Genomic DNA, 18,559 nt, shown 5'->3' on the forward strand with positions numbered 1-18,559 from the left:
CGTGTCAATCCAAAGGATGTACATTTAGGAGTTATAACGGGGATTACAGTCCACCCACTCTACACCCCCCTGCCTTCACTTGATTGATAACAATTGGTATTTTTGCAAATGCTAACATTTAATTGTGTTGGAAAAATATGATGCCCACTAAAAGAGTAATACTAATAGCAATCCACGTATATTTATGCAAAGTTTTTGATCACATTACTGAGAGAGGTCAGTGGATTGATGCAAGCTGAAGATAACGAACAGTGATCAATCTCATAACTCCTACAAACAATACAAAATAGACAGAATATGTTTATACGGCAATCTAATCGAGCGTCCTGATGGGGCATGTAAGAGACTCATCATATGATACGTGTATTGTAACTTATGAATGTAAGTTTGTAAGATCTAATTATTTTCATTATGTGAATAAAGTTAATAAACGTCACAGACTGCAATAACATTTATCAACTTTCTTAGCGATGGAATCTTCATAATAAAGTTACACACGACCTAGCCTATTTTTCTCCAGCTTGGCGGCAACCTGGTGCTTTGGTTTTAGGCTTGGGCGAAGAGAGGAAGGCAAGGTTGAGGTCGTCCACTTTCCTCTTAGGATAAAGCGATGGAATCACACCAGAGCAGAGGCATTTTTTTCGCAGGAATTTCAAATTCCCTCATTAGTGAAAACTGAACCTCAAAACATCCGTCCGTGAAGTGTACACTAAAAACAACACTATACTTGAACGGTCCTGTCCATATTACACGGCTCAGTCTCACAAATCGACTCTATGTTGCTCTCTGTCGCTCGTCCTTCGGGGAAACATGGACGGGAACGGTGTACGAAGACCTGTTGTTACAATCTACAACTACACAGATACATCCCTTACTCTTACTTGCCATTTCTCTTCGAATAGTTTCTTCTCTTATATCCGGTATTGCATTTTCAGTCTCGTTTTCGGTATTATAAAGGTGTGGATTTATAGAAAAAGGTTGTTTTTGCCCATTATATCGTTTATTGATTAAAAAATAACTGAAAGAATTTTACGATCGGTATATATTTTTAAAAATACATAAGATAAACCAAAATGTATATTTGAATTCCGGGACACTTTAACAACAAAAATCCTAGATTAACGATTAAATCAATATTAATCAATTATATATTTTATATCATCCGACGCTACGAGAGCAGCCATTGAGTGTAATTTATGACGTCACATCACAAATTCCGGTTTATTTCATTAACAGTACTGTAAACATGACAGGTCACGAACAGTTAAGTATGGAGCTATTTAAATTTGAGCCAATTCTTTCGCAGAAAGAAATTAAGAAAAGAAGACGTCCAGTCGAGTCGCAGATTAGGCAGACGGTACGTTTCTTCATACAAATGTCTCAAATCTCAGCTTGACTTTGGTTGGATAAGGAATTTAAAAACAAAATTCACTTCTCCCCTTTCCTTCTGTTGAAACCCCTATACCATCAACTTGTTTGTCGGTAGCTTGCTTTGATTTAAAAACTGACTGTACACAGAACAAGCTCTTGCGTATCGAATCAGTTGAGAGATATAAACACCATATGCATACCGTACGGTTTCTTCACGGATCACTGGATGTGGGGGGAGCTCATCTATAATCATTGTTATTTACCTGGACAAGAGATTAGGGTGCTGTGTATACTCTTGATGTACACATTAAGGTCTCGGGGCTGTCTGCAGTGTTTCTGTGGTCATAGTGTTTGTATAATGGTTGTATCGAATATCCCTATGGCTAGATGAAACACAGTCTACATCACCCCCTCTTTATCTCGTTTACTCTGTCATTGGCTCAATGAATAATTTTTTTTATAAATATAGAGCTATCATAAATTGATAATATGAATTATTTCAATAAGTTACAAGTTTTAGAAATTAATGGGCAAATTATTATTTGATTTCTGATTGTGTAATTTATAATACATGTACATATATAGAGAGTGGGGAAATTACAATTATATTAAATTGCGTTGTTCAGGGGTCTTTTTAAAAACAATAGAATTACGCGAAAATAGCAGTAGTGGACATGTCATTGCTATCACAACTCTAGAATACAGGGTTTCCTCAAGATCTAAAGAAGGCCTGCAGGTACTGGCTGTTGTTGTTATCAAAACACTTCTCTGGGTTAGTTCTAGACCATAGTTTCTGCATATGTCACTCCACCTGAGATATATTGTTAAATCTTTGATTTAGAGACGGCTAACCATTTGGGGCTGTTAACATAAAGTTGGATCTTTAAGCAAATTTATAATGAACGTCGCATTAATCCAGCAAAACACGCACGCATGTTCGACTATGCATGTCCATGTATACTGGGCGCCAACGTCTTCCTATTTGAAACTGAATAAAATGAAATAGTACGAAAACTAATCAAAATATAAAAACGTGAAGAAATAAATTTTTTCCATCACTGCTTTTGTGTCTACAAACAATAAACAAACAATAAATAAACGGTATTCAAACGCGATTACTTGTGACCACATAGCTACGAAGTCTCTGTGCATGCACTCATACAAATCCGTGTCAAAAGATATAAGGTGTCTATGAAACGATGCCGAAAAGCTTTAGTTGCTGAAATATCAGTATTGTCCGGGGTGGGGGGGGGGTGTGGGGTGGGGTGGGGGGTACATTTGTTTTTAATACAAAACTACAAATCCAATGTTATGAAGGAAGCTTGGGAGATGTCACTTCTAGAGTAAATAATGTAAATTCAACAGATTATGTTTGGTCGGGGAAGAAATGAAGAAAAAGTGGACATGCCTAAACAGCAAAAGTAGGAAAAAGTTAGCTGTGGGATATTCTGAACGAATATTGAGTTCATCATAAAGATCACATGTCGCGGTATACGAAGCTTATCAACGATGTCCACATCCTTCATATAGTCGAATAGATTGTTTCTGTCCCTGAAACCACGTTCCCTCCAGATAAGCTACCTATCTCTGAGCAAAACATAGTTCAGTATAGACTTAAGACAAGCATCTGAATGTCTTAAGATTTCTAACAATCTTAAGATTATTTTAATGCCCATGGGTGAGGAATGAAATTAAATCTATGTTTGAATCATAAATCTAATTTAAATATATTACAAATTTTATTTGATTTCACGTATACATGTAATTAGTTTGAGAACGTTAGCAATCGAAAGATTACGACTTTGTTCAATTATCAAACTATATATTAGTTATCATAATGTCTCTGGCAGTGTTCAAGTTCCAGCTGGATTTAGCAATCATTCCATGACTTGAAGAATTACACAGTTATGCATTATGTCTCGCTTTAGGGCATACGAATCGCTTTTGTCTTATATCCATTTGTATGGCTCTCGATTATCTATCAAGGAATAGTTCGTCAATCTGGCACCTCGTTGGCAAAATTCGACTTTTGACGACATTTTCTTCGGGAAACAATATGGCTGTGACTGAATTTATTTCTAATATTCAAATATTTAGTTCATGTAATTTTCGAATCATTCGTTTACAACAAATGCTGCGAAATTATGTTTGCGGTAGATTAAAATACACAACGCTTGTTTCTAAACTTTTTCATTTTTCCAGCAAATTTAATTGTTTTCATGCCTAAAACTACTTTAAATGTGTTTAAAATGAAATAGTTTGCGTAGTTTTCAAGTTTGAAAGCGATGGAATTCAAATCTTGCGGTATTCATATATTTACTTTCGCTATTTTACTCGCCATTGCGTGTGACGTCATATGCGCCCTCGGGTTTGAAAACATCTATTAGCCATTTCATAAACAGATTAGATTTAATCGACAAAAAACCAATTATCACATTAGAGGCTTGTAAATTATATTGCATTAAGAAGTTTTGTGCCGTGCTCGGGTGTACTAGTTGTCGGTAGAAAGGATTTAGACTGAGTATTTTTCGAAGAAAGGTACGAGAAGAAAGACGTGGATATTTTTTTGCTGGAGCAAGAACTGTACCTTAAAAACAAACACCCAACCACCTTTCCAACAACCGCTTGAACAGAGACCCTGACAAACTTCGAGAAAAAGGATATATCGAAGCTGTAAGCACTGACAGGCTATCAACATACACTCTGTTTTGGTCTTTAAATTCAATACACACTCGGATTAACTGACCTTAACCTTGTAACAACATATGTAATTTATGTTGTGGTCTCAGTTTCTACAAACTGGTAGATTACAAAAAAATTAATGATACAAAATAAATGAAATTTTAATAATATAAGTAATAGAATAATGTAAGGTGAAGATAACGAACAGTGATCAATCTCATAATTCCTACAAGCAATACAATAATAATGCATTTCCTAACTTTAAATTAAATTATAAAATTATTTCCTCAGTGAACTCGTAAAGTCTTTCAAGAGTGTGTCAGTAGAACACTGTGCTCCCTCTTCCTAACGACGTGCTGATCACAATTCAAAAATAGTAATAAGACTGCTTTATCTTAATGAAATAATGTGATTCCCACTGCAAATTTCATTATTTTCAATGATTTGTCCCACTCCCTCTCTTTCCGAAACGCACCCGTGACAGTAGCTTGACCAAGGGCCTAGTTATCAACAATGTAACGTATTATAATTGTGTGATCCAAAAATAAATAATGATTGCACTGTTTATTTTGGAAAAACAGCGCCAATTACAGATGTATAAAGGAATAACATTACTAAACAGTTTGTAGACAGCGACCCATAATAACATTATTTACTCGCAATATAACCGATTTCATACTCGCTTTCCTCGCTATATTTGGGTATTTACATCGTTATATGTATTCACTGGTTGCGAAAAGATATAAAACTCGAGGAATTTGTCAACATCGATTTGAATGTTGCCCATGAAGAATAATTAGGCCCCAAATTTAAGCTGAGTTTTTAATAATACCTCACAGTACTTTCACAATCAGAAGGGTACATGTGACGTCACAGTACCACGTGACTACCTACTTAATTACATGTAACAAGACTTGAAATCGGGGCTTAGATTTACGTCTGTATTGTGGTTAATTATCACAAAATTTCGGCAAACGAACTATCAGAATTAATTACAAAAAGGAGACAAAATGCATATAATTTTGTAAACTTTGAAAACATGAATTGTGTCCTTTAAAGGGGTTGATGATTGTAGATAATTGCTATCAGCACATTCCGATCTCGGATACCCAGTTGACACACTTGCCTAAATCCGTCAGTCAGGGTTTGGGTCTAGTTTCAAAAAACTTTACTAAGATCTATCTTAAGATATGTTGTAAGATATTCTTAAGTTCTAACTTACGAATTTCCCAAGAATATCCATAACTGTTTCACGAAACGTTCGTAAGAAATCTCTTTTCCTAAGATATATCTTAAATACATGCACATGTATATCAAAAGGTAATCAATGTTTTCAAATTTTGCATTTACAGTTTGAATACCGGTAGTGACTGAATGGCTTGTGTAAATTAATCATTACAAAAATAATAATAGATAGAAAACCTTACGCTGCAGAAGCGTATCCTCCGGACGCCATAACACCCTTCCATAATGTTGCGCGTTTTTACATGGCAATGGTTCTGTTTCTTAAAACGCCTCTTATGAAGTTTGATTTCACCATTGAAAGAGTGACACAAGCTCTCAATTATTTGATATGAATGCTTTGTGATTTTTCCCGGAATAATAAAAAAGGTGGCGTGTTTGCTAATTAGATATTCTTGATTCCAAAATTCGCTGTGATTTTGTGCATGTGTTTTAACGAGTCATTGAATAAAATTGTAGTGTAATGAGCTACCTTAAAAGCTATCGATGCTAACAGTCTGTGATGAACTTGAAAACCAATGTAATTCTATTTTCACTGTAAATGGCATTGAATGTCCGTTTCGGATCTTAATCGTTGTTTTTCCATTCTCCGTCTTGGTTTTCAGAGATGAATATCACACAATACAACAAATATCTGGGTCCCGAGCTGAGATTTTTAAACGTGAAGTGATGACAACCATGTTATCGCAAAATCTCTTTATGGCATATTAATAACTAGTAATATAACAAAAGAAACCTAATAAAACTACGTTAGATAATGGATGATTTTAGTGTAAAGAAATATATAGGGAAGAATTAATATCTTGCGAGACAATAGTTATTTAATCATCAAAAAGCTTGTATAGCAAAGATTAGTTTATGGAAGGCAATAAACTTATTGGAGCTGAACCTGGACAAAACGGAGCTGATCATTTTCTCTCCAAAACATAATGCAGCAAGCATTTCATTACACCGCCTTAATGTTGAAAAAACATATTTGCTGCGTCATGTGTCACAAATCTTGACGTGCACTTCGATCCCTATCTCACTTTTGAGAATCACCGCTTGTTTCTAATTAATGAGTGGTTGATCAGTTTTTTATTTAAATGCCATCTGTTCAGTTAGCAAAGTTAAACTGCATTGTGATCAGGAATGTGACCTTCGGAATCTCAATTTTGTCACTGAACTGACAAATTGCCGTCAATGCATATACGTTAAAATTGATTGAAGATCTTGTCTTGGCAATAAAGTTAATTCGTACGTAAAGTCGGATCAGCATGATATTAACAGTTGTACATCAAATATTGCATTTATTAGACCAATGGGCTATATCGCAGCATTGATTATTGCTCGGCTTTGAAATCGGTGTCCCCAGGTGTCGGGCGACAGTAATTACGTGTATACACCCCCGAATGATTCCTCCTATGTTAGACGCCTTGCAAACTTGTATATATTAGGGCGTATGGTATCTCGTAATTATTTACAATTTTATATCTTTTTCAGAATATATTTCATGATAGTCCTGCAGATACAGAAGTTGTGATGGTGTGTTGATAAGGCGGTTTTCAACTTGTCATATCTGAGAGTTCCAACATGCAGGCCTGGATTAATGTGTATAAATCACAAATGAAGCTACTTAGTGTTATTTAGTTTTTTTTTTAAAAAGAATGACATTTCAATTCATGCACACTTGTCAAGTGAATCTGATGAGACTGCTACATATATTTGTGAGTAAAGTCACTCTGTCTTAACTAAAAAAAAACAAAAAAACGATTTACAGTTTATCACAACAAATGGATGGGGCAGTAGAGTTGTTGCGGACAATATGTGATTGTGATGACCAATTACTGAACAAGTCGAAGATTAGAAGAAGGTCCAAAATTCAATCATGTTTTTGATTCTAAAGTGCAGACAGCATGGAGATAGTCATATCATTCTCCCGTTCATCTATGATGGAGAAACGTGTGTAAATGTTTACAGAGTTCTCCCTAATAATTAAGTGTCCACAAGGTTGTATTAATTTATCAGAATATATAGTCCTTCACAGTACTCACTTTAACATTATTGTAGGTTGTTTCCAGATTTTTCTGAGGAAAAGTGCATAGTTTACATGTGTGAATTTTGAATATATGTCATTCTTGTCCGCAAATGTTGCTGACACCTCTTGTTATTGATGGACATAGTCATGTTATACAAATGATAGACCTCCTTCTTAAAGAGACTGTTTCACGTTTTTCGAAAGAAACGTTTTTCATATTTTATGTTAAAACTTAAAAATATAGCTCATTTAATTTTGAGAACCAAAATTCGGACCGTCTGAATGCAAGGATAAGAGCAGTATCTTGGCTTTGATTCTGTGTTATGTAAACAAAGACTCGAGTCTTTTTATATAAACAAACAAACCAAGGAAACGTTAATTCTGTAATCGAAAGCATTTTCATTTTGTACAATCACAAATTTTAACTTTTAAATGACATATTTTACCTAAAGTATACTTCAGATGTGATATACATAATAAACTTGGATCAATATCCATTTATTTTGAACAATAACACATCTCAATCTTTGTTTCCAAAACAAATAATAAACTCTCTATAATGAGCTTCTGTCACAATGAATAACTTTAATTTTTTTGTGAAACCTTCTAAACATATTAGACTGTAGCTTTTGATCATTTAAAGTGAAAAACAAAGTTTGGAGGAAAATCGTGAATCAGTCCCTTTAATTACATGTACATAAGATGATGTCAACTCCTTTGTCTTAATTGTATACACAATTCTAGCATTTGCATCATTTGTATAGCACTTGCTAGTTTAAAAAGGATTTTTAAAAAACTTTCATTTGACATGATAGATCTAAAACGGCCAAAATTCACAAATCTATTTACATCAAAACCTGACCTTAGGCCAGAAAAGTGCCACAGTGGGTTGATATTTTTCTCTTGGATCTTGAAAGAAATTCTTTATGTAGCAGTTTCCGAATAAAATGTATTCTCATGGCCAGGGTGGGACTTCACCAATAACTTTTTAACACTGCGCAATGCAACATTTGTGGATCAGAAGCTGTTGCAGTTTCTTTAAGTTTTCTCTCACATCTTGTTATTATATTTCATATTTTTGGTCGGGTTGCACAATGTGCAAACAGTTTATAAAATGGTGAATGACAGGTGGGCGAGCGACAGTAGCGTTCCTGTAATAATACGTAATTGTGTAATCAACTCCTTTTACACCTCTCACTTGATGTTCCTCAAACTTTTCCCTAAAATAGCACTAAAACTTAATTGTTATTTCAGATTCCAAAGATTTCGATTGAGCATCACTGAAGAGACATTATTTGTCGAAATGTGCATCTGGTGCATCAAAATTGGTACCGTATAAGTTTTACATTGAAGATATGCATATGCCTTTTTGAAAGTGATCAGACATTTTTCGTAAAATGTAAATGTAGTTGAATATCGTCATTTTTAAAGCATTTCTTTAATCGACAGTACCTATTCTGTGTGATCAAATCCTCTTATACCTCTAACTTGACATTCCGCAAACTTTGTACAGTTATTATGGACACATTGAAGATGTGCAGATGTGTTTCTGAAGTGATCAGACATTTTTTGTTAAAACAATTACATGTACACATGTAGTTGAACTTAGTCATTTTAAAGCATTTATTGAATATACGTCAACTATTTTGTGTAATCAAATCCTCATGCACCTCTAACTTGACATTCCTTAAACTTTGTACCGTCGTTATGAACACATTGAAGATGTGCAATGCGTTTTTTGAAAATGATTAGACTTTTTTTTAAAATTACGTGTAGTTGAACTTGATCATTTTTTATGCATTTCTTGAATAGATGGTACCTATGTTTTGTGATCAACTCGTGCACATCTTAATTGATATTCCTTAAACTTTGTACAGTAGTTATGGACACATTGAAGATGTGGATGTGTCTTTTTGAAAGTGATCAGACTTTTTTTTCAAAAAAAATTACATTTAGTTGAACTTTGTCATTTTTTAAAAGCATTTCCTGAATAGACGGTACCTATTTTTGTAATCAACTCCTCTTACAGCATTTATTTGACATCCTTCAGACCTCGTACAGCTGTCATGGAAGCATTAGAGATGTCCATGTGTCTTTCACAAGTGATCAGGCATTCTTTGAAAAATGTACACCGGCATAGTGAAGTTGAACTTAGTCATTTTCTAAGCATGGTACTTTATGTAACCAACTGGTCTCACAGCTTTTACTTCACATTTTCCAGACCCTGTACATTGTTGATTGTAATAAAAACATTGAAGATATACATGTAACATCTTTAGAAATGCTTCTCTTTTTTGTTGTTGAAAAATTCTACCTTTAATTTGTCATTTTTCCAGTATATTTCTACTGTGCTGTTCCTATGATAGATAATATCTTTTGCAACAACCCGGTCATTTCTGTTTTTGAATCATTTTTTAAATTTGTATTTTTGAATATGTTAATTACTTGATATGTCCTTGTTCTTGAAATTATATATAAATGAACTGTTATTGTGTTTTTTTTATAATGACAGTTTATATAGGATCCCTTAATTTCGAGCAGACAGTACCAGAAGTGTGCCACAAAGTTGCGGCAAACTGTGTGCCAGAAGTCTGCAGCAGGAGTGTGCCGAAAATTTGAAGAAATCTGTGTGTCAGAGGAAATATTTGCATACGAAAAGTATACTTCCGGCAAATATGCCGCACACTGTGTGCCAGGGGAAAAATTTGCGCACGAAAAGTATACTTGCGGCAAATTTGCAGCAACTGTGTGCCAGACGGCTTATATTTTGGTAAGGATATTTACTTTCGCTATTTTACCCGCCATTATGTGTGACGTCATATGCGTCCTCGGGTTTGAAAACATCTATTAGCCATTTCATAAACAGATTAAATTTAATCGACAAAAACCATTTATCACATTAAAGGCTTGTAAATTATATTGCATTAAGATGGTTTGTACCTTGCGCGGGTGTGCTAGTTGTCGGTAAAAAGGATTTAGACTGAGTATTTTTCGAAGAAAGGTACGAGAAGAAAGACGTGGATATTTTTTTGCTGGAGCAAGAACTGTACCTTAAAAACAAACACCCAGTCACCTTTTCAACAACCGCTTGAACAGAGACCCTGATAAACTGTGAGAAAAAGGATATATCGAAGCTGTAAACACTGGTAGGCTATCAGCATACACTCTGTTTTGGTCTTCAAATTCAATACACAATCGGATTAAGTGACCTTCACCTAGTAACAACATATACAATGTAACTTGTTCTCTCAGTTTCTACAAATTGGAAGATTTACAAAAACATTAATGATACAAAATAATTGAACTTTTACTCATATAGGTAATAGAATATTGTATTTCCTAACTTTAGATTAAATTATAAAATTATTTCCTTATTGAACTCATAAAGTCTTTCAAGAGTGTGTCAGTAGAACGCCGTGCTTCTTCTTCCTAACGACGTGCTGATCACAATTCAAAATCAGTAATGAGATTGCTTTATCTAAATGAAATAATGTGATTCCCACTGCAAATTTCATTATTTTCATTGATTTGCCCCCCCCCCTCTCTTTCCGAAATGCACCCGTGAAAGTAGATTGGCCAGGGGCCTAGTTGTCAACAATGTACAACTTATACGGTACCAATTTTGATGCACCAGATGCTCATTTCGAAAAATAATGTCTCTTCAGTGATGCTCAAGCCGAAATTTTGGAAATTCGAAATAACAATAAACTTGTGAGAGCTAAAAGGAAAACTAGAGTGCCAAAAAAAAAATGGAGCCAAATTCGTCCAAGGATAAGAGCTATGCATGAGGGAGATAATCCTTAATTTTGAAATGAATTTCTAAATTTAATCCCAGTAAATGTAACGTATCATAATTTGTCTAATCCACAAATAAATAATGATTGCACTGTTGTTTTTTTTTGAAAAGCAGCACCAATTACAGGTGTATAAAGGAATAACATTACCAAACAGTTTGTAGACAGTGACCCATAATAACATTATTTACTCGCAATACTGTCAATTTCATACTCGCTGTCTTTGGGTATTGACATCGCTATCTGTATTCAATAGTGGCGAAAAGATATAAAACTCGAGGAATTTGTCAACATCGATTTAAATGTTGCCCAATGAAGAATAAATTAGGCTCCTAATTTAAGCTGAGTTTTTGATAATACCTCACAGTACTTTCACAATCCGAAGGGTACAGGTAACGTCACTGTACCACGTGACTCCCTACTTAATTAACTACACTTTTGAAATCGGGGCTTAGATTTAAGTCTGTATTGTGGTTAATTATCGCAAAATTTCGGCGAACTAACTATTAAAACTCTGATATAGCGAATTTCTGGGGACCCTCTATAAAAATTCGCTATAAGTGTAGTTCGCTATACGTTTATAGCGAATAAAACTGATTTGTTCTACATGTATATCAGTTCTATAAGAAAGCAGCAATCGATATACTTGCGTTTGTATTGTCTTTAAGAGAAATGAAGCCTATATATTTTCGAGAAGAAAAAATATTTTAGACAAGAAATAAACTTGAGATTGATCACTGTTCGTTATCTTCACCTTGCATATGATAATTTATCTTGATATATTATTAAGCCATGCAAGAACAGGTGGAGAGAGAAATGTCAAAAAAAAATTGCGCAATACATACATATACAATCTAGTGGAATTGTCATTTACTTCTTGCTTTACACAAATAAAGGATTGTACAATAAAATAAATGCAATCAAACTTCAAATTTAATTAACAAGAATAGTAAACAATACCGACAATATATTTCCTAAACGTATGTGTAAGTATTGTTTTGCGTTAACAACGTTTTTTTGAAAAAAAATACAATCAAAAATTTTGTAATAAGTGTGGATAATTTATGTCAATGGAAAACGACTGTTAAAAATCAAAAAGAGTTTAAAATGAAAAAAATAAATTCGTTATAAAAGGTGATTTTTACGTTCATTTTTTATTCAAGGGGAAGAGGAATTTACTTCGTTACATCCGTAAATTCGCTATATCCGTGTTCGTTATAGACGCAGATTTTTATATAGAATAAATAAAGAATTTACCGGGAAAATCGTTTTCACTTCGCTATAGCCGTAATTTCGCTATATCCGTGTTCGCTATATTCGGGTTTTACTGTATCAATATTAATTACAAGAAGAAGACAAAATACATATAATTTTGTATACTTTCAAAACATGAATTGTGTACTTTAAAGGGGTTTATAAGCGTGTAGATATTTACTATCAACACATTCCGATCTCGGATACCCAGTTGACACAATTGCCTAAATCAGTCAGGATCTAGGCCTAGTTTAATAAAATTTTACTAAGATCGATCTTAAGATATGTCATAAGATATTATTAAGTTCTAACTTAGGAATTTCCCAATATATCCATAACTGTTTCACGAAACGTTCGTAAGAAATCTCTTTTCCTAAAATATATCGTAAATGAAAGGTAAAGATAACAAACAGTGATCAATCTCACAACTCCTACAAGCAATACGAAATAGATAGTTGGGCAAACATGGATCCCTGGACACCCCAAAGGTGGGATCAGGTGCCTACGAAGAGTAAGCATCCCCTGTCGACCGGTCACACCCGCCGTGAGTCCTATATCCTAATCAGCTGGTAAACGGAGTTATCCGTAGTAAAGATCAGTGTACCAAGAACAGCCCAGCAATCTGTATGAAACATGTCAGACAGCATTTGACCGAATAATAGGCTGTATTGACGAACTAGATCGTTATAACGACCATATAATTTGCGAAATGTTGACTTCAATCGAGACTGTTGAAACCCATGTGCTATCAATTTGTTTGTCAGTAGCTTGCCTCGATTTAAAAACTGGCTATACGCAGAACAAGATCTTGCGTATCGAATCAGTTGAGAGATATAAACACCATATGCAGCTGATAATGGAATATTGCTACATAAATATGGAAATTGACGATGGAGAAGCTGAAATCATCCCGTTTGTCTTACAGTTGATAGGTCAGTTTGCTGTTTATATCTACTTTCAACAAAATATCTAAGTATGAAGCAGAAATGGACGACACTGTGGTGTTTTTTATTTCGAGCTCACAGGGATCTATCGAATCGACAAAGGAATGAAAGTTGTCATTGTTAATAGACAAAATATCGTCGATATATCTAAATGTCGAATTGAAGGCCACAGCAGGATATGTCTTCTTCTCGCGTGCAAGTTTTTGAATAAATTCTGCTTCATATGAATATAGAAACAGGTCAGCTAACAAAGGAGCACAATTTGTGCCCATGGGAATTACAACATACTGTTGAAAGACCTGAGCACCAAAGACCACGAAGATATTGTAAATGAGAAACTCTAGCATATTTTTTATTTCAACTTCAGAGTACTTGTGCGTGGAATCAGAGTGGTGTTTAACAAAGTAAGTTTTTGGATGACTGATCACTAGATATGATATTTATTTTTTCCATTTTGTTGAAGAAGCAACTGTCTATGACGTCAAGAAGTCTAGTCTTTAATTTATCGTGAGGAACGGTTGTGTATAGTGTTGAGAAGTGTATTGTTGTATTACATTTACAATATTGGTGTGGTTTAAAATATATGAATTACAGAATTTGTAATTGGAAAACGTGTGTGTTATACGCATAGCCTAATGAATATTTGTTAGAGGATCTACCAACAAAATACCCTCTCTCCCTTCTCATCAGAACCACATTCCAAATCGCTACGTATACACTATTTCGAAATACGAATTGCATTATGATAGAAATTACTTTTACCATCTGATAGAACATAAATTATTTTAATGAGAATGAAATACTTTGAATGCACAAAAGTGCGTCACAATGCATGTTGAGGATGACACAATATGAAGTTAAAGTGTGACGTCAGCATTGATACTGACTGAGTGTGGAAAATGATTAAGATATTTCTGTTAGAGGGATATTTGTTTTGTTTCTTTAAAGAGAAACAAGTGCACTACAATAGATATACGTCTAATTCTAGTTACCGGTGTTAACTATTAATTTACGATCTGTCAAGACAGTTTGTATGAATTTTGAATGATTACATAGATTCTAACTTCACTAATAACTAACATACAATTCAATGTAAAGAACAATAGGCAAATATCTACACCACGTTTCAAATTTCCTGTTAAATGGATTCGTTGATGATCATCCATAATTTTTGATGATGTCTGCTAAGTGATATTCATTCATTTCTTCCTTTAATTCTAGAGATTTCGCATCAAGGGGGATAATCATTGTGTAAAAGAGTAGGCACTAGTGTAAAGTTTTGAGGGGTTTTACAAAATGGGGTAAATTGATTAACTGTTTTTATTTACTATATTGGTAGTATAAATAGCTGTCTTAAAAATGGCATGTACAATTAATGCCAGCCCTGCTGTGTTTCAGAGAAAATAGTGTCTGAAAAGAAGGCATAATGGTCTTTTTTTACCTTAATTTATGACTTATTTTAAAGAATAAACAAGAAAATACATTTTTTCAAACACAAGTGCAATAATCTAAGTATTTTCTTGAATTTCCATTCACTGTACGTTGTTGGGAAATTGTTTTATTAGAAATATTTGTGAAAAGATTAAAAACTTTTTAAAACTTTTTTATCATTTACTATCACTACACACAAAAGTGTGAGGGTTTTGTTTAGATTTGTGATTTTTGCACTTTCCACGTTTTTAAAGACAATTATCAATGGTTACTGACAGAATCTCTTAAAAGCTTGGGGAAAAATATCTTGCTGTGGCCTCAATGCTACATTTAGATATATCAATGCCGTCTTATCTCTCAACAATGTTAATTTCCATTCATATGTCGATTCGATATATCCTTGTCAACTCCAAATAAAATACACCACAGAGTCGTCCACTTGTGTTTCATACTTAGTTATTCTCATGAAAATAGAAGTTGACGGGAAATTACCAACTCAACTTAATGATAAACGAGATGATTTCAACTCCTTCATCGTCAACTTCCCGTATTTATGTAGCAACATTCCATTATCACCTATATATGGTGTTTATATCTCTCAAGTGATTCGATACCCCATAGCTTGCTCTGCATATGACGAGTTTGTGAATTGAAGCAGGTCACTGAGAAACAAGTTAATTGTGCAGGGGTTTCAGCAGTCTCGTTTAACATCTGCATTTTGCGAATTCAATGTTGGTTATAGCAATCTAGATTGCCAATAAAACATCATTGGGTCAAATGCTGCCTGACTTGTTTCGAAGCGGTTGTTAGGGCGTTTTTGGCACACCAATTGTGACTAATTGTGACTACAGATAACTCCGTTTACTTGATCAAGATATAGGGCTCACCGTCGGTTTGTCCGGTTACATGTAGCAGGGAATGCTTGCTCCTCATGGGCAACTGATCCCACTTCTGGTATATCCAGGAATCCGTGTTTGGCCAGCTATCTACTTTGTGTTGCTTATAGGAGTTATGAAATTGATAATCTTTCGTTATCGTCATGTTTCATCCTATTGTACCTGTATAATGGAGATTGCCACGGGAAGTATGTTCGTAGCATATGCGTGTTTTACCTCGGTGATTTAAATAAAATGGTGTCTGAGAAGGAACTTATCTTCAACAGTTTTTTACAATTACCAATCTCTTGCAATGCAATGTATGAGGGAATGGATACTTAATAAGACGTCTAGTAATATACCATTTCAAACGTACTATTATAGAAATTTGATAAAATCAAAGCTGTACGTAAAAGGTGAAGATAACGAACAGCGATCAATCTCATAACTTCTATAAGCAATACAAAATAGATAGTTGGGCTAAAAACGCATATGCCACGAACATACTTCCATTACCCAGGTACAATAGGATGAAAGATGAAGATACGTGTATCCTATTATTTGATTGTTTAAATCAACTATATTTCATAATTTGGGGGGCGTTTTCCCCTACGTAAGAATGAATTTTGTCACCATTCCGACCTTCGCAGCTGACCCTCCTCTGGTGTGTCCAGGGTCACGTTTTAGTCTTCATGTTGATTTTGTTTTCTTGATGTGCATGATGAGATTGATCACTGTTCGTTATCTTAACCTTTTTATTAGATGTTTTGAGGTGTATATGCATGCATTTTCTTCAGTTATGAAACATGCGGGTCTGGGAGCCTAATCATTTTTTCCTATCTACAGTTGTGACATTGAACAAAGAAATGGAGTCTCAGAATCTTAGATTAATGGAGACTACGTTTCCTTTGAATCAACGGCGTAATGAAATATTCCCGTATTCCTTCGTTTGGAATGATTTGAAATTACATGTACCTATGTTTGTCTCCAGTAGAGCAAAATCAAAGCAAGAAGGATTTTCAAATCAAATGCTTTTATGTGTTACACGGTTTTTCATTGGTGAAAAATTGGTATATCGTATCCAAAGAAAATACAATCTCTGAACCACTTTTTATTGGAATGCAGAGAATTCCTCTGGATGCTTTGCATCTATAGATCTATTTATGAATTGGGAATCCTCAAGTAAAACAATTTCACAATTCAATCGATCTATATGAATTTATTTAACTAAAACAAACAAATATTAAATATGAATAATAAATAATTAATTGAAAATCAAAAGAAAAAACATTGCTACTTGAAGACAACAACATAACACGTCTGCGTCTGCAATTCTGATGGTCAAATATATTCAACCGGGGATACCAAGAGTCCAGTTTGCACCTTGTGACTTCTTCATGTCGCAAAGTCAAATGCTAGATAGACTGCACACAGTCTCAGAGCAAACTGCAATATCCAAGCCCTTAACGACGATGTTGTAGAACTCCGGCATAATATGCTGATGAGTGGACTTTGAAATGAGCCTTCCGTACGACAATACAATAGCATTGACGCCTTAGCAATTCGCTAGTAAAACTCCAAAATCCCTGTAACACTAAGTGATGAAGTTAATTTTCATTAGTTAGTTTTTGTGGTGTTGTCTGTAAATAGTTGTTCATGCCTGTAAGGTGTTTCCGTAGTGTAAATGTTAGTTGATAGAGTTATATTGAGTATGCCGGTTTGGTCAGTCAGAATAGCGGCTGTTTGTCAAGCGTGTGGCCAGGTTTTCATACTGTCCAGCAGGGGTCTTTTCTTGACGAATTCCAGACGTCAGCTTGGGTAATGGGTAGCCAGGGAGACACGCATTTTACTGTTCGGGCATTGGTTTCCTCTAGCCAATAAGCTATTTTGTGTGAAATATCTGCGAGGTTTCGGGTTAATTTTCTCGTGTATAGTGTTTTTATTTTTGTTATTAATCAAGTCGCTTCGTGGATAGGTTTTAGTTTAAGTAATTGCTGTTTCAGTGCAGAGTGGTTTTAATAAACTAACTGGGCCATATCAGGCAGTTCTCCATTGTTCAGAAAGTGCTCGGCTTGGGTTTACCAGACTATGGAATCAGAACACGTGATAGCGCGCTGTACATGGTTGTTCCACGTGGTGGATTCAGCAACTATTTTGGGGGCCTAGTGTTTCCGTTGGTTTGAAGTCGGCGGTACCCAGTAATGTTGTCCAGTTGGAGACCCGTGAGTCCGGGACTGGAAGCGGAGGGTTTTTTAGCGATGTGTTATGTATGGAGGCCTGGTTGTGCCAATTGTGACATGACGTTCAATTAAATTGTGCTGAGTGGCCAAACTTTCGTTTTGAGTTTCAGTAAATTAACATGTTATCAAAAAGGAATCTGAATAAAATTTGTATTGACAAAACGTAATTTACTACTGTTTAATTTTATCTGTAGTTAACAGAATGTGTCACTATTTGAACCATTTTGTAATACATTTATTACCAGTTACATTTTCAGCCTGGACTGACATATTGGTTGTATTAACTATTGAATTTTCTTAATAGTTCATTGTCAATATTGCCAGATTTATTATAAGAGAGAGGGTTTGTGTATGTGAAAGAGTGATTACTTTCTTTTTTAAACATCTCTATATTTCTCATCTTATTATCTAATTAAATTTTCTTTTTGTTTACTCTACGATTTATCATTTTCTCTATTGCCTACACAAAATCTCGAAGAACTTCATTACACACTCACTTTTCCACATTGAAGCCGTGCCAACCCTCAATAGAACCCTATTTCATTCGTCTCTTATCGCATCCCGCATGACGACCATGCACATGCCCAACGCTTGCCTTTTGTATCGGTATCGAACCTTAAACAAAATTCCAGATCCACTGAAGAAATTTTCAGCAGTTTTCTCTCAACAGGACTTATCTCTCACTCATCCTTTAAAAACTGCACTTTTC

The sequence above is a fragment of the Ostrea edulis genome, chromosome 4 (assembly GCF_947568905.1).
Source record: "Ostrea edulis chromosome 4, xbOstEdul1.1, whole genome shotgun sequence".
In the NCBI taxonomy this organism is placed as follows: Eukaryota; Metazoa; Mollusca; class Bivalvia; order Ostreida; family Ostreidae; genus Ostrea; species Ostrea edulis.